At 37.0% G+C, this 24,063-nt stretch overlaps 1 protein-coding gene across 2 annotated transcripts in view; it reads left to right on the top strand.

Moving 5' to 3' along the window:
- DPP10 (dipeptidyl peptidase like 10) overlaps nt 1-24,063 on the top strand; it is a 704,745-nt gene that overhangs the window by 306,498 nt on the left and 374,184 nt on the right. The gene's annotated exons all lie outside the window — the stretch shown is intronic.

Below are 24,063 nucleotides of genomic sequence, written 5' to 3'. Positions count from 1 at the left end.
ACCATTTATTAAATAGGGAATCCTTTCCCCATTTCTTGTTTTTCTCAGGTTTGTCAAAGATCAGATAGTTGTAGATATGTGGCATTATTTCTGACAGCTCTGTTCTGTTCCATTGATCTATATCTCTGTCTTGGTACCAGTACCATGCTGTTTTGGTTACTGTAGCCTTGTAGTATAGTTTGAAGTCAGGTAGTGTGATGCCTCCAGCTTTGTTCTTTTGGCTTAGGATTGACTTGGCGATGCGGGCTCTTTTTTGATTCCATATGAACTTTAAAATAGTTTTTTCCAATTCTGTGAAGAAAGTCATTGGTAGCTTGATGGGGATGGCATTAGATCTAGACTTAAGTGGTGCTTTTCTTGTAGGAATTTAAAAATGCTTAACAATCTGAAGTTAATTATTACTCAAGTTTATATTCAATATGTTCAAGTTTCTCAAGTTATCTAATTGGCTATTCTTCCTGGCTGGTGGCCTGTAGATTTTCTTAGAAAATTTGCTACTTTGACAGGGTAGTAGTTACATGATGTTTCTACTGTTGTATTCTGGATGTCTCTCATGCTGCCCTATCAGAATGCCCTGTCAGAATCCAGATCACTGGAGGGTACACAGAGCATAAACTGATCTGGCTACTGCCAGGTCTTGAGAATGAGAAGAGGGAAGAGTTGCTGTGTATGTTGAGCAATTAGAGTACTATCAAATGTATCTGATCACAACATATTGCCTGGAAATACGCTATATTGCTATGGCAAAGTCTATTTTGTATATGAGATTGATTATTCCACATGAGAGCAGGAACTTGTCTCTCATAATGAGTCAAAGAAGTGACAATTTCTCGTTATATTTCAGAGTTATGGGGGATTGACTATAGTGTGTATTCTGCAGGTATGCCTCAAAGATAAAAATAAATTAAATGCAATGGAGACGTGTTGATGAATTTAAAAATTTGTTATTTAACCTATTGGTATTTATTAGCTCCCCTGTGGCTTCTGTGTTAAGAGAATGAAAAGATGAATAAAACAAGTTTACACTAATATCTTGTCGTCTCAAATGCTCAAAATAGTCTTAAATGACATGATTTGATGCTTTTTTTTTAGTAAAATTTAAAATCTAGTAACTAAAAAGGCATTCCTTGGAGTGGCAGAGATGTTCTGTGTTTTGATTGTGATGGTGGTTACATGTTTGTATATATTTGTCTATTAAATTTTCCATTAAATACTGTTAAAATGAGTAGATTTTGTTATATGAAAATTTGACTCAAAGTAAGTTGATGTTGGTCAAAAGGTGCAGTTTCAGTTACGCAGGATGAATAAGTTCTGAAGATCTTTCATACAACAGGGTGACTATACTTAACCAATATCGTATTTTATACTTAAAAATTGCTAAAAAGAATAGATTTTAAATGTTCTCACCACACTTACAAACAAAAACTGGTAACTATGTGAAGTAATGGATGTGTTAATCAGTTTGATTGTAGTAATCATTTCACAGTATACAGGCATATCAAAACATGTTGTACACCATAAATATATACATTTTTTCCAACTATACCTCAATAAGGATTAGAAAATAAATAAAAATGGTTTATTTTCTCTCTCATTGTATAATAGACAATAATGTGTACCAGTACTGCTGGTAAAAGTATTATAAAGAATATTTGCTAATATATATTAATGCAGTTAGAAATTATTTTCCCTTTCTTCTGATGTTCTGATTGTGAATAATTACTGAGTATAGAGTTAATTCTAGGCTTGCTCTTTCTCTCTGTTTCTTTCTCTCTCTTTCACTCACATAAACTAAAGACATAATTTAATAAATGCCCTTTTGTGTGGACCTTTGGAATGTCTTTTATTCCATTAAAATTTAGAGAAATCGAATAGCATTTTAGGCCTTTAACACATTGCTTTAATTTACTAGTTTCTTCTAAAAAATTGGGATTTCAACAATCCAAAGGTGCCTCAAGCTTAACATGTTCAAAGTTGAACTCCCTATTGTTCCTCACTAACTTGCATCTTCTGCTCTCCAAACTTCCGTGAATGATATTGTCACTTACCAGTCACACAAGACAGAGGTCTAGAATTCCTCCATGCCTCCCTTTTCCTGGTCCTTTACCTATGAACCGTATTCCAGTCCCATCAGTCCACCTCCTTGACACTTCCTGGATCCATTCCCCTGGAGTTACTACTGTGCTTCCCTCTTAATTCAGGCTCCATTTATCTTTTACCTGGCCTACTGCTTTTCTACAATTAATACTTCTGCAGCAGCAAGGTGATCACTACAATGTCAAATTGGTTATGTGAACTCCTAAAGTTTAATCTTTTACTAATTTCCCATTGCCTACAAGGTTAGAATCCAAATTCCTTGGTATGACACACAAGGTCCTCCATGATATGAAGCCTATCCACCTCAAGTAGCAATTATAGAACCCGACCATATTTAATAAGTTAATTTAATATTTAATACATAATCCAAAACCATAATAGGTTGTCTCACACATATATAAAATAAAAGTATTATAAAGAATATTTGCTAATGTATATTTATGCAGTTAGAGTTTATTTTCCCTTTGCTCTGATGTTTTTTGTTTTTGTTCTTGTTTTTGTTTGAGACAGAGTTTCACTCTGTCGCCCAGTCTGGAGTGCATTGGCATGATCTCAGCTCACGGCAACCTCTGCCTCCCAGGCTCAAGCAACCCTCCCACCTCAGCCTCCCCAGTAGCTGTGACTACAAGCACACGCCACCATGCCCTGCTAATTGTTTTGTATTTTTGGTAGAGTTGGGGTTTTGTTATGTTGCCCAGGCTGGTCTCAAACTTCTGAGCTCAGGCAATCTACCTGTCTCAGCCTCCGAAAGTGCTGGGATTAAAGGTGTTAGCTGCTGCGCCCAGCCTCTAATTTTTAATTAATTTATTTCCTCTATCTGGAATACCCTTACACAAAAAGGGTCACCTAGTGAAATAGCTACTCTGCACTAGTGTCAACTGCATTTGGAAATTACTCATATTCCTCTGAGGGATAAATGACCAACTTTTCCTTATACCACTACAGCATCCTATTTCTATATATGCATTACTTTGTAAGTTCTTTGCAGAGCATTTCCGTAACTGATTCAGCTCTGAGATTCCTATACCACACCTGGCATCTGACACATGGTAAACACCAAATCCTTGACAAGTTACTGTCTGCTATTTATATTTTATGTGATTTATTTAAGCTGAACTAATTATGATGCTTTCAAAATTTAAATGTGTATAGTTTTTAACATCAATGAAATCCAGAAGAGGTAGCTGAAGAAAAGGTTTCTGAGGTTTTTAGGATGGAAGGAAGTATAGGTAAAAGATCATAAAACTGTCAGCAGCTTTTTAAATATATAGAATGTTACGTAAACACATATCTGTCCATAAGTAGTGATGCCATAAAATTGTCTATCCTTCACCTCAAATACACAAAGTGTAATTTATTTTTTCTTTAACAGATTTGGTCTTCCTTATGTGATGAGTATTGGGATATCATACTTTATTTTGGTCCATTTACATCTAATCTTACATTAGTCTATAATGCTGTAGACTCAAGTATCCCTTTAGGCAGTGCTGACTTTCTTGGTTAAAAATCCTGTCTCTCAACCAGTACCCCTCTACCTCCTCACCCTAAAGTGGCATCTGAGGGAAGGGTTGACTTCCTAACCTCTTAGTGCTGAGATAAGATCCCTACATTGTGATGCCATGTGACAAATGTGAATTCCTTTTTTTTTTTTTCTCCTTTATTCCCGCAGTTGCTACTCTCTCTGTTGGTCATAATGGCTGAGCTCCTAAACTGTTTGAGTCCAGAGTGGCATATTTCTTGTGCGTCCAGTAGAGACTGGTGGTCCTCTCTTGCCTATTCAAGCTCTTCGTGGCTCACGACGGTGCCATAGGCTCCCTGAATCATGGCTTCTTCGTGGCTCATGACGGTGCCATAGGCTCTCTGAATCATGGCTTCAATTGTTATAGGGTCCTCACTGTTCAACCTCCAGGCCACTTTGCAAGTCCAACTCTACTCCAGATTACCCTGAAATGATTCAAATCATACCATGTGTCTGTTTCCATTAGTGAAAGGTGATGTGATAGAGCAGCCCCAGTCATAATGTCTTTGGTGCTAGAATAAGAAGATAAATGGAGATTCTTAGTTTTACATTAAATATTTAACTCATGAATCAATCTGACAGGCTGTTAAAAATATATGCTATCCTTCTACGTTGACAAAAATATCTTCTTAATGGTATGGAGAGCCAGATTTGAATTGAGAATCATCTGACTCCTTAAAGTTCTGCAGCCAAAAAAAAAAAAAAAAAAAAAAAAACCAGTGATATAGGCGAACTAGCACCTGACACCTGCCCTGTGTCTAACACTAGATTTTTTTTCACCCCCGAGGCTGTTAGCATCTTGAGAGCTTCAAACAAACATGTGTGAATGCTGCAGACTGTATGTTGAAACTGTTTACACATGCTTATCCTCAGGCCCAGAAACACCCATATAGGTGGCTCAATTCATTGCAAAGAGGAAAAACCCAGGGAATGAACTCTCACAGACCAGGGCAGAGGGCTTGGAGAGGAATGTCTAGAGTCCTGGGTAGGTATGGATTCCAGATAGGTGTAATATCAGTAGGTAATTATGGCCTCCCCTTGGCCTTATGGAATCCTTGCCACATGAGTAGCAGTGAGCTAGAGGAGGGAGAGAGAACCCTCCAACGTGCAGAGACTGGTTGTCCTTGATCTAAGGTTCATACTTACTCAGTTCACAGTTAGATTTCCATAATCTCAAGTCTAAAAGGCTCCTATCTACCACCGTCCTTACTTAAGGTCTTCTGTTTAATTATACCATGGCCTAGTTCCCCTTTTATATTCTTTTATGTTCTTAAAAAGAACAAGTCACTAATACAATCTGCCTGGGAACAGTACACTTTTTGGTAGCATCTTAGAGCAGAAAGTGTTTTTAAAAAGCAACAATATAAAGAGGAAATTAATTTTCTTTTTGTTTCCTAAGTATTGCTTAATACTTACAATATATTTTTCCTATTACTTATGTAAGTATTGCCATTGACACTTTGTAGGTTGTAGTAATACACACTCATAAATTCAGCAGTTAACTCCTCTAGCTTTGCACATAATGCTGTTATTTCTTCTAAAACACACGGTTATCCTATTATGCATGTGATGCTTGGAATAAAATATATATTAAAATATGACTAAAAGTAAAAACAGATTTTATAGGCTTTGGAAGTACTATACTTTACAAGATCTATATTTTTCACACTGAGGGGGGAGAACTACTGAAATAAAGTGTACTGTGTCAAAGTATTATGCACAGAATATGAGAATGGCAATATTGAATATCCTTGCCCCACTATGGAAAATTAAGGATTAAGATTTGAGGAAATGCTAAATGTGTTAAAATGGAAAATGTAACTGTGTCAAAGTACTAAGTACAGGATATAAGAATTAATGACAATATTGAATATCCTTGCCCAACTGTGGAAAATTAAGGATTAAGATTTGAGGAAAGTCTAAATGTGTTAAAATGGAAAATGTGGGCCAGGCATTGTGGCTCACGCCTGTAATCCCAATACTTTTGGAGGCCAAGGCAGGTGTATCACCTGAGGTCAGGAGATCATGAACAGCCTGGCCAACATGGTGAAACCCAGGCTCTACTAAAAATACAAAAATTAGCCAGGGATGGTGGTGCATATCTGTAGTCCAACTACTCGGGAGGCTGAGACAGGAGAATCGCTTGAACCCGTGAGGCAGAGGTTGCAGTGAGCCAAGATCGTGCCACTGCACTCCAGCCTGGGTGACAGAGTGAGACTTCATCTCAAAAAACAATAAAAATAAAATAAATTGAAAATAACAAGCAGAACATTTTGTCATTTAGTTGATAAATCTACAGTTTAGAGTTTGCCATGAGTCAAACACTATGGTTTCCCAAGTGAATTAGCTTTCATAATAATTGGCCTTTTTAAACATGATAATTACCCATTCCATAATGGGTAATTATAGTTAACTATATTTTAAAAGAACTCACTATTACTATTTATGTATCTACTGATTTGAAAGTGAAAATGTAAAAATTTTTTTATCAACATCACCAAGATGTTTGTCTATAAATCTCTAACTGAATTGTATTCTATCTCTATAAACTGATAGACCTTTGCTTTAGAAACTTATGTGGAAATACCAATCCAGAGAAACCCTGTCTCCCTATCTCCCACCTGGGACTTTTTAGAACCTTTAGTATTCACTTTGAAATGTCTGATATGGGAATTATAGTGTGGTGTTCTTTAACTTTTAATATCACAGATCCCATAATTTGGAGCATCAAGTAACATTTTGTAGAGCTACTATTCCTCAGAACACAATTTGAGAAATGTTCTACTAGAGCCATTTTCTACAAATGGGAAATTCCTACAAATATTATTATACTAAATCATACTAAAACCTAGTCTGATTTGATGTATTAATAATAAAGTAGTTTAGATTACTTTAACTTTTGGCGATTATTGCCAAAACTTCTTTCCTATTAAGAGTATTCTACAATAAATTAAATTTAGTCCACAAAAAATGCTGATCATATGTACAGTAACATTAACATCTAAGATGACAGAATAATATACATCTTATTACTTTTGTGAAAAATAGAAAGGGTTACGTAATAAAATATTAATTGTCTAGAATTTGGCTTTCTAGAGGCTTGATATACTATGATGTAGCCCTTAAAATATGGATGTTCTTGTCAGAAATCTAGTTCTATATTGGGTTCTACTGTTATTGTCAGTATGACTGGGGCAGGTTACTGGATCTCTTTAGGTTTGTTTACTCACAGGTAAAATGGTGATTAATAATATCTTCCTAGAAGAGTTGTGATATTAAAGAGGTGGCCTATATATGTAAACCACCTGGCACCTGGTAGAAGCATTGATTACTCTTCTAACATTCATTTTCTTTGAATTCAATTTTTTTTGAGGAAGTACTTCTTGGTTACAGTGAAGGTCCTTAACCCTCAAGAAAAAGACAAAACTCAGATTCTTGGAGGAAAGAATGTAGCACTCTGTTTTACCTTGTTATAAAAGGTTAAATTTTCCCTTCAGAAATTTGGAAGGTGTGGGGAAAATTTAAGGGAGCAATAAAGAAGAAAAGCAGAAATCTGAACATAGATGACAATAAAAAGAAATGATAAATACATGCATGCACACTCATGCATGTTTGCACACACACATGCACATGTGTACACATGCCCAATAACCACAAACACATCCACAGATAAAACAAGAGACACTGGCCAGGGGCAGTGGCTCACGTCTGTAATCCCAGCACTTTGGGAGGCTGAGGTGGACAGATCATGAGGTCAGGAGTTCGAGACCAGCCTGGTCAAGAAACCAGCCTGGCCAATATGGTGAAACCCTGTCTCTACTAAAAATACAAAAATTAGCTGGGTGTGGTGGTAGGTGCTTGTAATCCCAGCTACTCGGGAGGCTGAGGCAGGAGAATTGCTTTAACCCGGGAGGCAGAGGTTGCAGTGAGCCGAGATCACACCATTGCACTCCAGCCTAGGTGCCAAAATGAGACTCCGACTCAAAAAAAAAGAGACACTGAAAAAAAGAGAAAATTAACTGTGATGCTCACTATTCCTGTGAGGTTGATTTAACTGCTACCTGTGCTGCAATTTAATATGATGAACTTAAAGACTACAAGGCATCTGGAATTAATTTGAAAAATTATTATTAGAATAATGACACTTAAAGTGTTGACTTTTGACTTCTATGGAATATTTATTAAGTAGAACATTCTGCATACAGGCAGGACCTTGTGAAGCAAAATTTATAGCTTTGTGTTCAGGAGTGATTACAAACAAAGATAGCAGAATCAGGGCTTTATTAGAGTACTATGCTACAGTTTTGCTAAATATATGTTAAAGGAATCTGAAAGAACAAAGAGAATCATGAAGATTATCCTAAGGATTTTCCTAAGGAAACTGAGCTTTCTGTGCTACCCAGAGAAGGGCCCAGATGGTACTGGATTCCCGTTGTAACTTAAAGGGAAGCTTTTACGATGTCTGGAACCTGCGATGTCTTGAAAATGAAGGTAGAGGATGTCCTCAAGTTTCTTGCAGCAGGAACCCACTTAGGTGGCACCAACCTTGACTTCTAAATGGATCAGTACATCTATAAAAGGAAAAGTGATGGCATCTATATCCTAAATCTGAAGAGGACTCAGGAAAAGCTTCTGCTGACCGCTCATGTCATTGTTGCCATTGAAAACTGATGTCAGTGTCATGTCCTCCAGGAATACTGGCCAGGGGGCTGTGCCAAAGTTTGCTGCTGCCACTGGAGCAACTCCAATTGCTGGCTGCTTCACTCTTGGGATGTTCACTAACCAGATCCTGGCAGCCTTTCAGGAGCCACAGCTTCTAGTGGTTAATAATCCCAGGGCTGACCACTGTCCTCTCACAGAGGCATCCTTTATTAACCTGCTTACAATTGCTCTGTGTTACACAGATTCTCCTCTGTGCTATGCGGACATTGCCATCCCACTCAACAAAGTAGCTCACTCAGTGGGTCTGATGTGCTAGATGGTGTGGCCCGGGGAGTTCTGCACATGCGTGGCACCATCTTCCATGAACATCCGTGGGAGGTCATGCCTGATCTCTACTTCTACAGAGATCCTGAAGAGATTAAAAAGGAAGAGCAGGCTGCTACTGAAAAAGCTATGACCAAGGAAGAAGAATTTCAAGATGAATGGCGTACTCTAGCTCCTGAGTTTGCTGCTACTCAGCCTGAGGTTGCAGACTGGTCTCAAGGTGTGCAGGTGCCCTCTGTGCTTATTCAGCAGGGCTCTGCTGAAGACTGGAGCACTCAAGACTGCCACAGAAGACTGGTCTTCAACTCCCACTTCTCAGGCCACTGAATGGGTAGGACTAACCGCTGAGTGGTTTTAAGCTGTTCTTTCATAGGTACTTTTTTTTTTTTTTTCTGAGACGGAGTCTCACCCTGTTGCCCAGGCTGGAGTGCAATGGTGCGATAGCTCACTACAACCTCCACCATCCGAGTAGCTGGGGTTACAGGCGCGCACCACCATGCCCGGCTAATTTTTTGTGTCTTTAGTAGGGACAGGGTTACACCATGTTGGCCAGGCTGATCTCGAGGTTCTTAAGCTACATGGCAATAAGGCTGATGGAAAATAAACATTATTGTCTAAAGAAAATAGGAAAGTGAAATATAAAGTTATGAATTTAAAGCTATTTAGAAGGGCATGAAGAAAGACCAAAGAAATTATTCAATCTGAAATTATTCTAAAATGAAATTTCAAATTAAATTTAATCTAGTTTCACATTGCTGATTAAATTTTAGATGACACTGTACAAAGCTATCTGGGAGAGTGAAACCACATGACAAATTTACTGGTTGTCATTTTCTACTTTGTGATTTTAGCCTGTAATCAATTTTAAAGGTCTGTTATTTAGAGTGTGCTGCCTCTCTACAACTAAGACCTTTTTGACTTTAACTTTATGTCTGTTGAAAGAATCAATATCCCTTCAGAGGTTCTACGATCACAGATTGAAATTACTTTTTAAAAAGTTAGCATCCCAGGTTCTATCAAGACTAGTTTCCGAGGCTGAGCGTGGTAGGTCACACCTGTAATCCGAGCACATTGGGAGGCCGAGGTGGGTGGATCACCTGAGGTCGGGAGTTCGAGACCAGCCTGACCAATGTGGAGAAATCCCAACTCTACTAAAAATACAAAAGTAGCCAGGCGTGGTGGCACTTGCCTGTAATCCCAGCTACTTGGGAGGCTGAGGAAGGAGAATCACTTGAACCTAGGAGGTCGAGGTTGCAGTGAGCTGAGATCACACCATTGCACACTCCAGCCTGGGCAACAAGAGCAAAAAAAAAAAAAAAGACTAGTTTCTTTAAAATGTGGATATCGGTTAAAATCTGTGTATGGTATTGCATTTTAGATGCACTGGATTAATTCCATTTTTAAATGAAACATGGAAAATCTTGTTTTAAGATGAAGAATCCTCGCTAAATAGAATCTCTGTGCCCTAAAATGGCTTTTTTAATTGGGAATTTCCAAAATATGAATTTGGTTAGTTACAACAAACAATCAAAATCCTTACCTATGAATTGCCCTGTTCTAAAGCAAGAATGTTCAACTCGGATATCTAGTGGTAAAGCAAAAAGAGATTTCCCTGCTAGTCCTCTTACAGATTGTTGGCATTGGTTATTTGACTTTGAAACATTAAAGAAGAATGTGTTTCAGGGCAGACATGTTGGTAAAACTGTTTCTGTTACAAAAATTTTAGAGGACAACCCAACCTTTTAATGTGGTGAACCTCAACTATCATCCTGTCACTGCACCATCTTTTTCCAGTTTCATCCTGGACCAGGGTTTCATGGCACAGAAAATAATCTGGCCATCAAATCATAGTATATGAACAAGTAGATGGCCCAAATGTTTGAAAGCATAAACATGCCTCTCTCACTGGGCACTGGTTGAGAGGGTTTGAAGCCCATTATTTGTAATTGCAGTTCAGACTAGGAGAAAAAAAACTCCATCCAGAAGAGAAACAATTGGAATGTTTGTATGGATTTGGGTTTTGATAGCTTCTGTCACATTCCATCACTGTTTGTGTAAGCATTTTCCAATCTGCTGTCCCAACATCAAAGCCATTTCTGCATAATTTTTTTTCCCTGTATTGCTTGTTCTTTTCAAAATTTGGTTTTCTATCCTCTTCTCCCCCAGTCTCAGTGAGATTTGCATTTTAATGTATGATCTGTCTAATGTATTGTCTATTTCACTTCTAACAGTTATGTCTCTTACATTTACAAATGTACTTCACCATATTTCTTCCAGACAGTCACCTTTCTTATTATTTTACTGCCCTCATAACATAGTATTGTAACTATCTGCAGCTCTAAGACAAAGAGAACCTTTCCAGAAGAGCTTTCAACTTTTTCTCTTTTGCCTTGGAGTATGTCTCTCTACCTCTATTTTGTCCTTATAAGTGATAAATATCTTATGAATTTTTTTGTCTATCCATAATGATAATAGAATCTGAGCATTAATATTTATTTTGGTGGACCATGCACAATTTCTAAAATTCATAATTTATTTTCATAACTAATATTACAGTAAATTTGTTAAGCATATACAAGGTTTGGAGGCTTATTGGCTTAATAGGCTCAATCCATAGAAAAGGATAATTCACTACCTACCCAAAAGCATCCTACCTGGAGAGTCAGCTAAGTGGGGAAAGGAAAAATATGCTTTTCTCTTCAGACAGCCTTTGTATCAGTGTTTCAGTAACATACATGACTACTTATTCCCATTTCATTTCTTCTCTTTGAATATTGCCTTTGCCTCTCCTGGGACAGTAGAGTTAATCTTATAGGAATACCTAATTCCACAAATTCCTTAGAATAGTATAAGGCTGTGCAGTGATTGGCCCTTACCTTGCTCTCTGGTCTCTCCTTCCACCACTGGCTTCTGAGAGGTTCGCAATCTTACATCTTGAAAACCACTTTCAGTTTGTGAAATGGATCAGGATTCTTCTTTTTCTTTTCTTTTTCTCTTTTTTTTTTGAGACAAGGTCTCACACTCTCACACAGACTGGAGTGCAGTGGCATGATCATTGCTCACTGCAGCCTCTACCTCACTGGCTCAAGAGATCCTCTCACCTCAGCCTTCTGAGTAGCTGGGACCACAGGCATGCACTACCATGCCGGACTAGTCTTTTTTTGTTTGTCTGTTTTTGTTTGTTGTTGTTGTTGTTGTTTATTAGAGACAAGGTTTCACGCTGTTGCCCAGGCTGGTCTTGGGGTCCTGGGCTCAAGTGATCAACTTCCTCAGCCTCCCAAAGTGCTAGGATTGCAGGTGTGAGCCACTTGACTCAGCCAGACCAGGATTCTTTTGAGTTTTGGTGACATTACTTATATTGTTCCCTATTTTTGGAATACTCCCCCCATCTGATTGCACTGGAAAAGCTTTCTAACATTTTTTTCAAGGCTTTGTTAAACCATAAAATTAAAAAAATAAAAAAGCATTCCTTGAGATTAATTCTCCTGGCTGTGTTGTGTAATCCTTCTAGGTGCCTGCATGCTCTGTGCTTACTTCTTTAATAATAGTAACCTTTATGTGTTTTAAATCGTTTACTCATTCTGACAAGCATATTCAGTAAACAACTGTAGTTATCATCAGTCCTATTTTATGAATGTAGAAAATAATGCAAAGAAAATTAAGTTACTTACCCAATGTCTCACAGCTAATGGTAGAACTAATTTTGAAGAGGTCTGTAACAGGACTGTCCATTAGAAGTCGAATATGAACTAAAAATGCAATGCAATTTTTTAAAAATTTCAAGTAGATATATTACAAAAGCAGAAAGAAACAGGTGAAATTAATTGTACTGTTATTTTATTCTCAATATCATTTCAACATATGACCTATAAAAAATGAGATTTTTTTATTTCTTCACACTGAGTTTTCATATCCAGTGTATATTTTAAACTTAAAGCAGATCTTGATTCAGACTAGCATTCTAGAGCACATGTGCCTAGTTGCTACCTTTATTCAACAGCACAAGTCTTTACTCTCAATTACAGCACCCCTCTTTGTATTGAAATAGTTTTATTTGCCTACCTGCCCCGTTCTACTGTGTGTATCTTTACTAGCTGAAGAATGTGCTATTCATTTCTTTATTTCAAGTATACAGACCAGTTAGTGCCTAAGATATAGAAACAATAAATGCTTATGGAATTTTGTTGCTGCAGTATTGCAGTGGCTTCAGAGTACAGAGATTTTGGATACTCTTTTTAGCAATCATTGTAGAATTGAAAATCTAAAAGATTTAAAATGCTTTACAAAATTTCTAGAAGGCATGCATTTGCCTTTTAGACTTCTGAACAGGTCATACAAGAAGATTGGGAAGCTATCCTGGAAATTAGTTGTAGCCCATACAGACAGTGGAATATGCCAAGTTTCCACTTTAAGAGTGCTTGTAAATTCTATGACTTTCACTAAAACCACATAGCATTATAATAAATGAAAATATGGTCTAAACGTGTTCTGAAACATTTCCTAATTATTATAACATATTGTATTTTGTTATCATTATTTAGTAGAAAAATGGGATCAGAATTAGCATTGTAATATTATTTTGGTAAAATTATGAATGGGATCATGCCTTGTACATAGTAGATGCCTAATAATTATTAATCTGATTTGATTTATTTGAGCCAGGGTTAGTAAGTTCAACTTCTACTGGTTTCTGTTATTTATTTGAGAACCTATTCAACTTGCCATCATTGGGACAAGCTGGGACAGTTCCTTAAAATGAACTCTATTATAGTCAAATTGTTCCATCTGTTTTCCCTAAATGAAAGAAGATTCCCTTGATGCTAGTCAATGAGTGAGGGCTCCTTGACTCAGAACCAGATGCAAGCTTTATACCAGCCTTCCATTTCAGCCCAATTACATTCTTGGCAGCCTGTGAGACTCATGGGGTAAACTTTTTATAACAATTATCAATATCAGCCAATTTTTCAATGTCTCCAGGATGAGTTTTCTGTCTTCCAAAGGCTCTGTCTGTCTGGCTGCCATGGAGAATATGTAGGAGCATAAAGGCTGCTTTTTTATGTAACAGTCTAGAAATCAGCTAACTTTATGACTACTTAGAGGTTTAAGATTTTATCAATCTAAATTAACTATTTAATATTGGCTTAGGCTACTTTTTTGTGACATAGAGAACATTATTTTTATTCCTGTGATACAGACCTCCAAGGTGTGTGTGTACATTACATAGCAATGACTGGAGTCTGGGCTATTGTTGACTCCCTCATAAAGCTATTGTGGAAGAAAGAGAGAAAGCATCTTACTGATGGGATACAGGATCAGTAAAAACCTGGAACCATTGAATTCCCATTGGGTTAGTGTGTGTATATTAGGATGGGAGGTTTGGGGAAGTAGAGTGGAAATTGATGGTATTATGAGATGACATCGTGTCCTTTAACTCAGGAATGACTCAATCCTGTCAATATCTAGCAATCCCTATACATTGTGATCTCACGTAGATTGTTATGCAATGGCAATGACAATTATGAACACACTATTATTCACTGAATGTTCCTAATCATAAAAGGGAAATTGTTTCTTAAATTGCAATAGGACATCAAGATTTTTCTCAAGGTTTAAGAGAAAACTTTTCTGTTTTGAGAAGTTTGAAAACTAAAACAAAGAAGGCATTCACATGAGAAGAGAAGAAAGTGAGAAGACACGAGTCCTCTGGCCTCTTAGCCAGGCTCTAATGGGTTCAGCCCATGGAGGTAGGAATTAGAAAACATCATAGATCATATCAACTTGGACTGCTTAGAAATTCAGCCACAGAGTTTCTGAAGCATGAGAACAGACTAATACAAAAAGTCACTTTCGTTATGCATTAGCAAAGAACTTGGAGGCATTGTGCCCATGCCTTATGGATCTGTGGAACTTTGAACTTAAGAGTGATGGATTAGGGTATCTGGTAGAAGAAATTTCTAAGGAGCAACTGATTCAAGATGTGGCCAGACTGCTTCTAAAAGCCTGTATTCATATGTGCGAGCAAAAAAATGACCTGAAACTGGAACTTATATTTAAAAGAAAAACAGAGTGTAAAAGATTGGACAATCTGCACCCTGACCATGTGATAGAAAAAAAAAAAAAGCCCAGTTGACAGGGAGGACTTCAAGCAGGCTGCAGAAATTTGCATAAGTAAAGAGGAGCCAAATACTAATAGCCAAGACAATGGGGAAAGAACCTCCAAGGCATTTCAGAGACATTTGTGGCATCCACTCCCATAATAGGCTCAGAGGCCTAGGAGGACTGAATGGTTTCATGGGCCAAGCCCAGTGCCCCACTGCCCTGTGCAGCCTTGCAACACTGCTCCCCATATCTCACTCTGCTCCAGCTCTAGCCAGAAAATTTGCAGCCTAGTCATTTGGTAGAAAAGAAAAGTCATTTGCAGGGGAGGAATTCAAACAGGCTGCAGAAATCTGCATAAGTAATGAGGAACAAGTTGCCAATAGCTAAGTCAATGGGAAGGCCTTGAAGGCATTTCAGAGACCCCCATGGCAGTACTTTTCCTCACAGGCCCAGAGGCTTAGGAGGTCTGAATGGTTTTGAGGGCCAAGTCCAGGGCCCCACGGACCTGTGCAGCCTTGGGACACTACTCCCTGCATCCCAGTCACTTCACCACTAGCCATGGCCCAACAAGGCCCAGGTACAACTTGGGCCACCACTTAAGAGGATGCAAATTGTAAGTCTGGCTGGCTTCCAAGTGGTGTTAAGCCCGTGGGTGCACAGAATGTCAAAGTTGAGCCTTGAGATCCCCTACCTAGATTTCAGAGAATATATGGAAAAGCATGGACGTCCTGGCAGAAGCCTGCTGCAGGGGCAGAGCCCTCATGGAGAACCTCCAGGAGGGCAATGTGGAGGGAAAATGTGGGGTTGGAGTCCCCACACAGAATCCCCACTGGAACACTGTCTAGTGGAGCTGTGAGAAGAGGGCCACCATCCTTTAAACCCCAGAATGGTAGATCCACCAGTAGCTTTCACGCTTAGCCTGGAAGAGCCACAGGCACTCAACGCCAGCCCATAAGAACAGTTGTGGGGGCTAAACCCTAGAAAGCCACAGGAACGGAGCTGCCCAAGGCTTTGGGAGCCCTCCTTTTGCATCAGTGTGACCTGGATTGAGACATGGAATCAAAGAAGATTATTTTGGAGCTTTAAGATTTAATGACTGCTTTTCTGGGTTTCAGACTTGCACAGAGCCTATAGCCTCTTTCTTTTGACCAATTTCTCCATTTTGGAAAGGGAATATTTACCCAATGCCTATACCCACATTGTATCTCGGAAGTAACTAACTTGTTTCTGATTCTACAAGCTCATATGCAAAAGGAACTTGCTTTGTCTCAGATAAGACTTTGAGTTAATACTGGAGTGAGTTAAAACTCGGGGGGACTCTTGAGAAGATATCATTCTATTTTGAAATGTAAGAGAGCCAAGAGATTTAGAAGGTGCCAGGGGTTGAATAATATGGCTTGGATTTGTGTCCAAGCCCAAATCTCATGTGGAATTGTAATCTCCAATGCTGGAGCTGAAGCCTGATTTGAGGTGATTGGATCAAGAAAGCAGATTTTCCTTTCAATGTTGTTTTGTGATAAAGAGTGAGTTCTCGTAAGATCTGATGTTTTAAAAGCGTGTGGTACCTCTCCACTTTCCCTCATTCTGCAGCCGTGTAAGACATGCCTGCTTCCCCTTTGCCTTCCACCATAATTGTAAGCTTCCTGAGACCTCTTCAAAAGTAGAAGCCACTATACTTCCTGTACAGCCTATTGAACTATGAGACAATTAAACCTCTTTTCTTTATAAATCATCCAGTTTCAGGTATTTCTTTATAGCAGTGCCAGAACAAACAAATACAGAGAGCCAATGTATCACATGGCCAGAGTGGAAGTAAAAAAATTGGGGGTAAGATGCCACACATATTTAAATAGCCAGATATTGTAAGAACTCATTGTCATGAGGACAGCACCAAGGGTATGGCACTAAACAGTTCATGAGAAACCTGCCACCATAATCCAATCACCTCCTACAAGGCTCCGCTTCCAACATTGGGGATTGACATTCAGTATGAAATTTAGAGAGTACAACATCCAAACTGTGTTAACACTGATACATAAATCCTCAACAAAATACTAACAAACTGAATTTAGCAACATGTTTAAGAGATTACACACCATGACCCACTGGGATTATTCCTGTGCTAAGATGGTTCAACATATAAAAATCAATCATGTAATACACTACATTAACAGAATGAAAGATAAAAATTACATGACCATCACAATTGATACAAAAAACATTTAATAAAAAATTAATACCCTTTCATGATGAAAACTCTCAACAAACTAAGAATAAAAGGAAACTATTTCAATATATTCTAAGCCACCCCTGAGAAACCCATAGCACGCATTACTCTCAGCGGTGAAATTGCTGAAAAATTGTCCTTGAAGATCAGAAAAATGATAGGATGCTCACTTTTGCCACTTCTATTCCACATAGTACTGGAATTTCTGATCAAGGAAATTAGCCAAGAAAAAGAAATAAAAGGCTTGGAAACTGGAAACAAAGAGGTAAAATTACTTCTCTTTATACATGATATGGTCTTAGAAAATTTTAAAGATTTTCAAAAAGTTTGTTAGAACAAATTAAAAACAATAAGCAAAGTGACAGGGTACAAAGTCAATACACAAAAATCATTTGCATTTTGATACACTAACAAACAACCCAAAAAAGGAAATTAGAAAACAGTTCTATTTGTAGTAGCACCAAAAGGATTAAAATATTTAAGAATTTAGTTATCTAAAGAGATAAAACTCTTGCATACAAAAAGCTACAAAGCGTTCCCGAAAAAAAAAGATATATATTAATGAAAAGCTATACCATGTACATGGATTGAGAGACAGTATTGTTAAGATGCCAATAATGTCCAAAACAATATACACAGATTAATGCAGTCCTTATAAAAATCCCAATGATTTTTTGCATAAATAGGCAAACCCATCCTAAAACTTATATGGAAACTTAAGGTATCCAACTAATTAGTACAGTCCTCAATATAGAATAACAAAGCGTTGAGCTCATACTTCCTGATTTCAAAATTTACTGCAAAGCCACAGTAATCAAAACAGTGTGGTACTGGCGTGTTGTTGCTATTATACATATAAAGACATAGCTGAGGCTGGGTAATTTATAAGGAAAATGGGCTGTATAGGAAGCATGGTGCTGGCATCTACTTGGCTTCTGGTGAGGCCTCAGAAAGCTGTCAATCACGGCAGAAGGCAAAAGGGTAGCTGGCATCTCACATTGTGAGCAGGAGCACAAGAGTAGGGGCAGGTGCCACACTCATTTAAACAACCAGATCTCATGTGAACTCGGAGTGAGAACTCACTCGTTACCAAAAGGATGGCACTAAGCCATTCATGAGGGATCCAGCCCCGCGATCTAGTCGGCTTCCACCAGGCCCCACCTCCAACACTGGGGATTGCATTTCAATGAGATTGGGAGGGGACAAACAGCCAAACTACATCTATTGGCATAACAACAGACATATAGACCAATGGAATAGAACAGAGAGCACAGAAATAAATTCTCAAATATGTGGTTAAATTATTTTCAACAAGGGTGTTGAGACCTCAATGGGGAAAAGACAGTATTTTCAACAAGTGTTGTTGGGAAAATTGTTTATCTACATGCAATAGAATGGAATGGGATTGTTAACTAAAATGATGTTTAAAAACTAGTTCTAAGTGAATCTATCACTTAAGTGTTAAACCTAAAAGTATAAAACATTTAGAAGCAAGCAGGACAAAAGCCTCAAGATTTGGGTTTGGGAGTAATATTTCTTGGAAATGACATCAAATGCACAGACATCACAAGAAAAAATACACAAATTGGACTTATAAATTTTTTTAAGCATGCATCAAAAGACATCAACCACAGAGCCATAAGGTAATCCATAGATTGGGAAAAAATATTGCAAGTCATATCTATGATAAGGGATTAATATCCAGAACATATAGAAAATGCCTACAACTCAACAAGAATTACAAAACAAACAGCATAATTAATAGACAAAGGAGTTACATGAATATTTTTCCAAAAAGATATGCAAATATCCAATAATCATGAAAAAAGATGCTCAACATCACTAATCGTTAGGAAAATGCAAGTGAAAACCACAATTTGATACCACATCACATTCACTGTGATGCATACTATCAGAAAGAAAGTAAATAGAAAATATTTGGTGATGACGTGGAGAAACTGAAAGTCTTGTGCACTATTTGGTGGGAATGTAAAATATTATAGCTGCTGTGGAAAACAGTATGATGTTTCTTCACAAAATTAAATGCAGAATTACTGTATGATCTATAAATTATTCTTCTGGATAAATACCCAAATGAATTGAATGCGCGGTCTTAAAGAGATTTTTATGTACCCCTATTCATAGCAGCATTATTCACAAAAGTTAAAATGTGGAAGCAACATAAGTGTCCATTGATGGATGAATTGGATAAACAAAATGTGGGATATACATACAATGGGATGTTATTCATCCTTAGAAAGGAAGGAAATTCTGATATATGCTACAACATGGATGAACACTCCAAGGTTCATCCATGCTAAGGGAAATAAGCTAGTGGCAAGTAGACAAATACTGTATGACTTTATTTATATGAAGTTCTTAGAGTAGTCAAAATCATAGACACAGAAAGTAAAATAATGGTTTCCAAGAAGTGCAGAAAGGAATGAAGAGTTATTGTTTAATGCGTACAGATTTTCAGTTTTGCAAGATGAAAGGGATTCTGAAGATAGGTGGTGGCAATGGTTATCCAACAATATGAATGTACATAATACTGCTCAGTTGAAAACTTAAAATAGTTAGTATGGTAAATGATAAATTTTATATTGTGTGCAATTTACTATAAGTAAAAAATGAGGAAGAAACACAGTTTAATTTTAAATAAACACACACACACACACACACACATATATATATATATAAATTTTTGATGTGATAAAATATGGTCTCCCATAAGACCAGGAGGACTTAATCAAATTTGCTCCAGCTTTATGACCTTCTTTAGCCTCTCTGAAAGTCATCACTCCATATTTGCTAAGGTTCAAAGTTGGGTGTGCACCATCTAGTAGAGACTAGCTTCACTTTTAGCTGTATGCTGTTGTGCTGCTACCATGGTTTCTCACATTTGTTAACTGACACTGACAAGGCTGAAACAAGCAGTAGCATGCACCTTGCAGGGGAGACATGAATGCATACACACCTGAATTTGCCATGTTCAGACCTCAGTTATTTCCCCTAATAGAACAGATTTTGATACTACAAGGAATGTTGGGAGCTACCCCTTCAACTACAGCCTCTGGGTGCTGCAGGCCATAACCAGGTAGGGTGTGTGCTATAAGGGGGTGAAGATCAAGCAGCACCATCTCCTGGGGCAGCTAGTAAAATTTTCACTTCCAAATTGTATTTAAAGTCTGTCTCCCATTGGAATTCTGGCTCCCCCTTTCTCTTAATTGTATGATGTTTGTCCAATTAATTAAGTTCCCTGGAGTTCAATTTTCTTTATGTAAATATAAGAATTTTCTTTATGTAAATATAAAAGAATTAAATGAGACAAGTATAAATGTCTAATAAAATGTCCTTCCCATTGTAGGTGTTAAGAAATGGCCGTTTCTTTTAATGTACTGCATAACTGTATTTTTTTTCTTACTGACTAGGTTATAGGTGCCTTTTCCCCTCCTCCTTCCTACTTCCTAGGGACATGGTAAACACTTAACAAGTAGTTTATTGAGACTGAAAAAATGTATTCATTCTATTGTTGCTTGTTGGTTCTATCAGAACACTTTGATAGGAACAAAAATGGTGATTTTCTATATCATATCTGTATCCTTGAAGACAGTTATCTACGCGTTTATCGTATTTGTGCTTCCATCTGTGCCAAGAGCAAATGTTATAGAGTTAAAACGCAGGTGAGGTGAGGCAGGATCTGCAGATTGTGGCTCTTATCTGCTTAATGATGTGTACAATAAGTGTCATATTAGGAAGAAGAACAGGAAGGTTCATCTTTTTGAAGCAGAAACATAATGTTCAGTACAAAGAATCTCATATCATGTTTTCTAAAAAATTGTGTGAGAAAAAATGGTGAAATAAAATGCTTAAGGAGAGACATCTGTTCTCTCTGATTCTTTAACCCACTTTAAACTTGGAGAAGCAAAGAAAAGCAACAGTTTTAATTCTTGTGTTTCTTTAGGTCCAGATCTTTAACTCTTGCATAAAAGTGAGCAAGCTGCCATCTGTGCAAACAGGTGGCTTGAATTAAATATGATGCTAAGTATTAGAACAGTTATATTTATAGGCATGGCAGGAAGTGACAAAATTAAGAAAACCCAGGGTACTTTTAGTAAGATGAGATATGTGAGCCATAAACTGTGTCTAAGGAGATAAAGTATGAAAATATATGTTCAAAAGGATCTAAACACCTGCATGCTTCACATTTGCCTCTGGTAATTCAAGAAGCAATGAAGCACAATTACTCATGTGCCCCTTTCAACGTACTACTGTGGGTCAACTGGGTTCCATCAAAGAACAGTATTAGGGAAGATCCTTTATGTCATGAATAAAGAGTTGCTCAACTGTGGCTTAATTATCATTTAATAGTGACTCTCTTAGCTTCATAAAGTACATTCTTCAAAGCTTGAAGCTAAGTAGAAAGGCAAAAGAACACACAGGTTGGAGGGTAAGCTTAAGGAAGCAGTATAAGCATCGTCCATTCATTCAGAGATAACCGGTATTGCAGTAAGTAGACTGGACTTGGAATCGTAATTCGGGAGTTTTAGTTGCTGATTCTTCACTGGGTTCAATGAGGCTTTTTTGATGACTTTTTCATCATGGATGAAATGAAGTCGTTGGACAAGATGACCTCCTTGGTTCCGTCCAGCTCTACAAAACATTTTGGAACCAATTATTTTGTCGACTTTTTTCTCAGGGGTCCTTTATAGAAACAGTGTATGAAATTTACTGATAAAGTAATTAACTCTTTTTGACTGTTTTCCTTCAGTTAGATTAATATTTTCAGGGTTCATCTATCTTGTACTATGTATCATTATTTCATTCCCTTTTATTGATAAAAATACTTCATTATATGAACATATCACCTGTGTATGATTAATGTATTTAGTACTGTCAACTTATTCAGAATATAAATACTATTTATATAGCCCTATATTAGTAGAGGTAAGGATGAGAATATTCAAATTAAATGAGAAGGATTACACATAGCAACTATAACACAAGACCAAACCATTTGTGTTTCAAAGTTGGTAAAAAGTTAAACTTTACTTTGAGTAGTTGAAACGAATACCCAGCAAATGACACATTGTTTTGTTTCATATTCCACCAGTAGTTTTGGTTTTACAGACAAAATATATCTAAAGTTTTGTATTTGAAACTTTTGTCATCTCAATTGTTTCCGTTTTGGTCATCACTATTTTTTCATATACCTTTAAAAAAATAAATTTATTGATATAAAATCATATGGCATAAAATTCACCCTTTTATTTTTTAAAAATAATTTTTATTGTGTCTATTTAATGTATACATCATAATATTATAAGATTTTATATATATATATCTGCATACATAGTAAAATAGTTACTATAGGGGAACAAATTAGCATATTCATCATCTCACATAGTTACCCATTTTTTCCTCCTTGTGATAAAAACTGCTATGAAATTCACCCTTTTACAATGTACAATTCATTGTTTTTTAGTATATTCATAAAATTGTCTAACCATCATTGCTGTTCATTTCCGAAATGAGTTCATCATCTCCAAAGGGAAATCTAGTACACAGTCATTTCTGATTCTCCTTCCCCCAGTCTCTAGCAATCACTAATCTACTTTCTATTTCTATGGATTTTCCTTTATGAACATTTCCTATAGATTGAATTATGCCATATGCAGCTCTTTATGACTGTCTTCTTTCAGTTACATTCATATTTTTAAGGTTTATTCCTCGTGTACCATGTATCATTCCTTCATTCATCCTTATTGTTATATAAATACCAATATTATTATATGGATATATCACATTTTATCAATTCATCAGTTCATGATACTGGGATGGCTTCCTTTCATCATAGCCTTACTACCTTAACATCTTCTTGTTTTTTCTTTTTATTATTGTGTGGGTGATTAACCTCTGGGATTTTACTCTATTCTTGCTTTGTTGTTTCATCCAGTTTATATATGAATTCCAAAATGCTCAAAATGGGAATACTTAGACACTAATTCAATTAGATACATAAATACCAAATATATACTCAGTCTTATTTGAAGTAATTGGGTAAATAAGGAAATTTGAATATTTTCTTCTAAAAAGAGTACACAGCCATTTTAATGGTTAATGGTAGTATCTGATAACAGGATGAAATGTAGGTAGGGCGGAGAATTACAAAATGCTTACTAAATCTTTGTAGTTACGTTACCTCCATCATCATCATACTCAAGATCACTTTATTGGATACATACTCTGTGGAAGATACTTCATTTTTAACATGTATTATAGTATTTGATACTAAAACAACTTATTTTGGACATGTAGGATTTTTTAAAAATTATTTCAGATGACAAAAGTAAATTACAGATAGCTAATGTAACCAGCTCCAAAATTAAATACTGTTATGTAGAAGAGTCAGAATTTCAACCCAAATCTCTAAAACATACTCTTTCTTCCTTCTTTCACTGCCTGATATGTCTGTCTATCTATCTATCTATCTATCTGTCTATCTATCTATCTATCTATCCATCTATCTATCTATCTGTATGTGTATGTGTGTGCATTTGTGTCTGTGTGTGTAAAACTAATATTGTTTGGGAGGAATTCATAATTCATAGAAGGGGTGGACTTTCAAATTGCCCATGATGTTAGATAAGGAAAATTTGGTTAATCATGATGAGAAGTGAGGCAGGGTCACTAGTTTGAAGTAAACAACCACAGCAATAAAAAATGTACTCTCCACATTCATGTTCTAACACTGATTGATGTTAAATTGTAGGTTTAGAGTTTAGCCTTACTGTCAGACTTACTTGTAAATTCAGACTGCTCCTTGGCCAATCTGATTACTCTTAACAACTCAACAGGAGACTTGAAACTTTAATGGAGATTTGTGATTCTCCCAGGACGTATATCTATATCTTCTCAGCAGTGTCAGACTGATCTGCTGCCAACATGTTTTTCCCCCTCTCAGTAAAATAAATCTCTGACTACACATCCTGGCAAAAGCACACATTTCTCCTGGCAAGCTTCCTCAATGGGCATCAAATATCTTGAGATTTCAGACAAAATCATTTTTCTCCAGGGGAAACATGACTTGTGTAGATGACAGGATCCCAGACAAACAGCAAACTCTGCTCAGAAT

This window comes from Pongo pygmaeus, chromosome 11 (genome assembly GCF_028885625.2).
Source record: "Pongo pygmaeus isolate AG05252 chromosome 11, NHGRI_mPonPyg2-v2.0_pri, whole genome shotgun sequence".
Taxonomy (NCBI): domain Eukaryota; kingdom Metazoa; phylum Chordata; class Mammalia; order Primates; family Hominidae; genus Pongo; species Pongo pygmaeus.
This window is presented reverse-complemented; position numbering and strand designations above follow the sequence as displayed.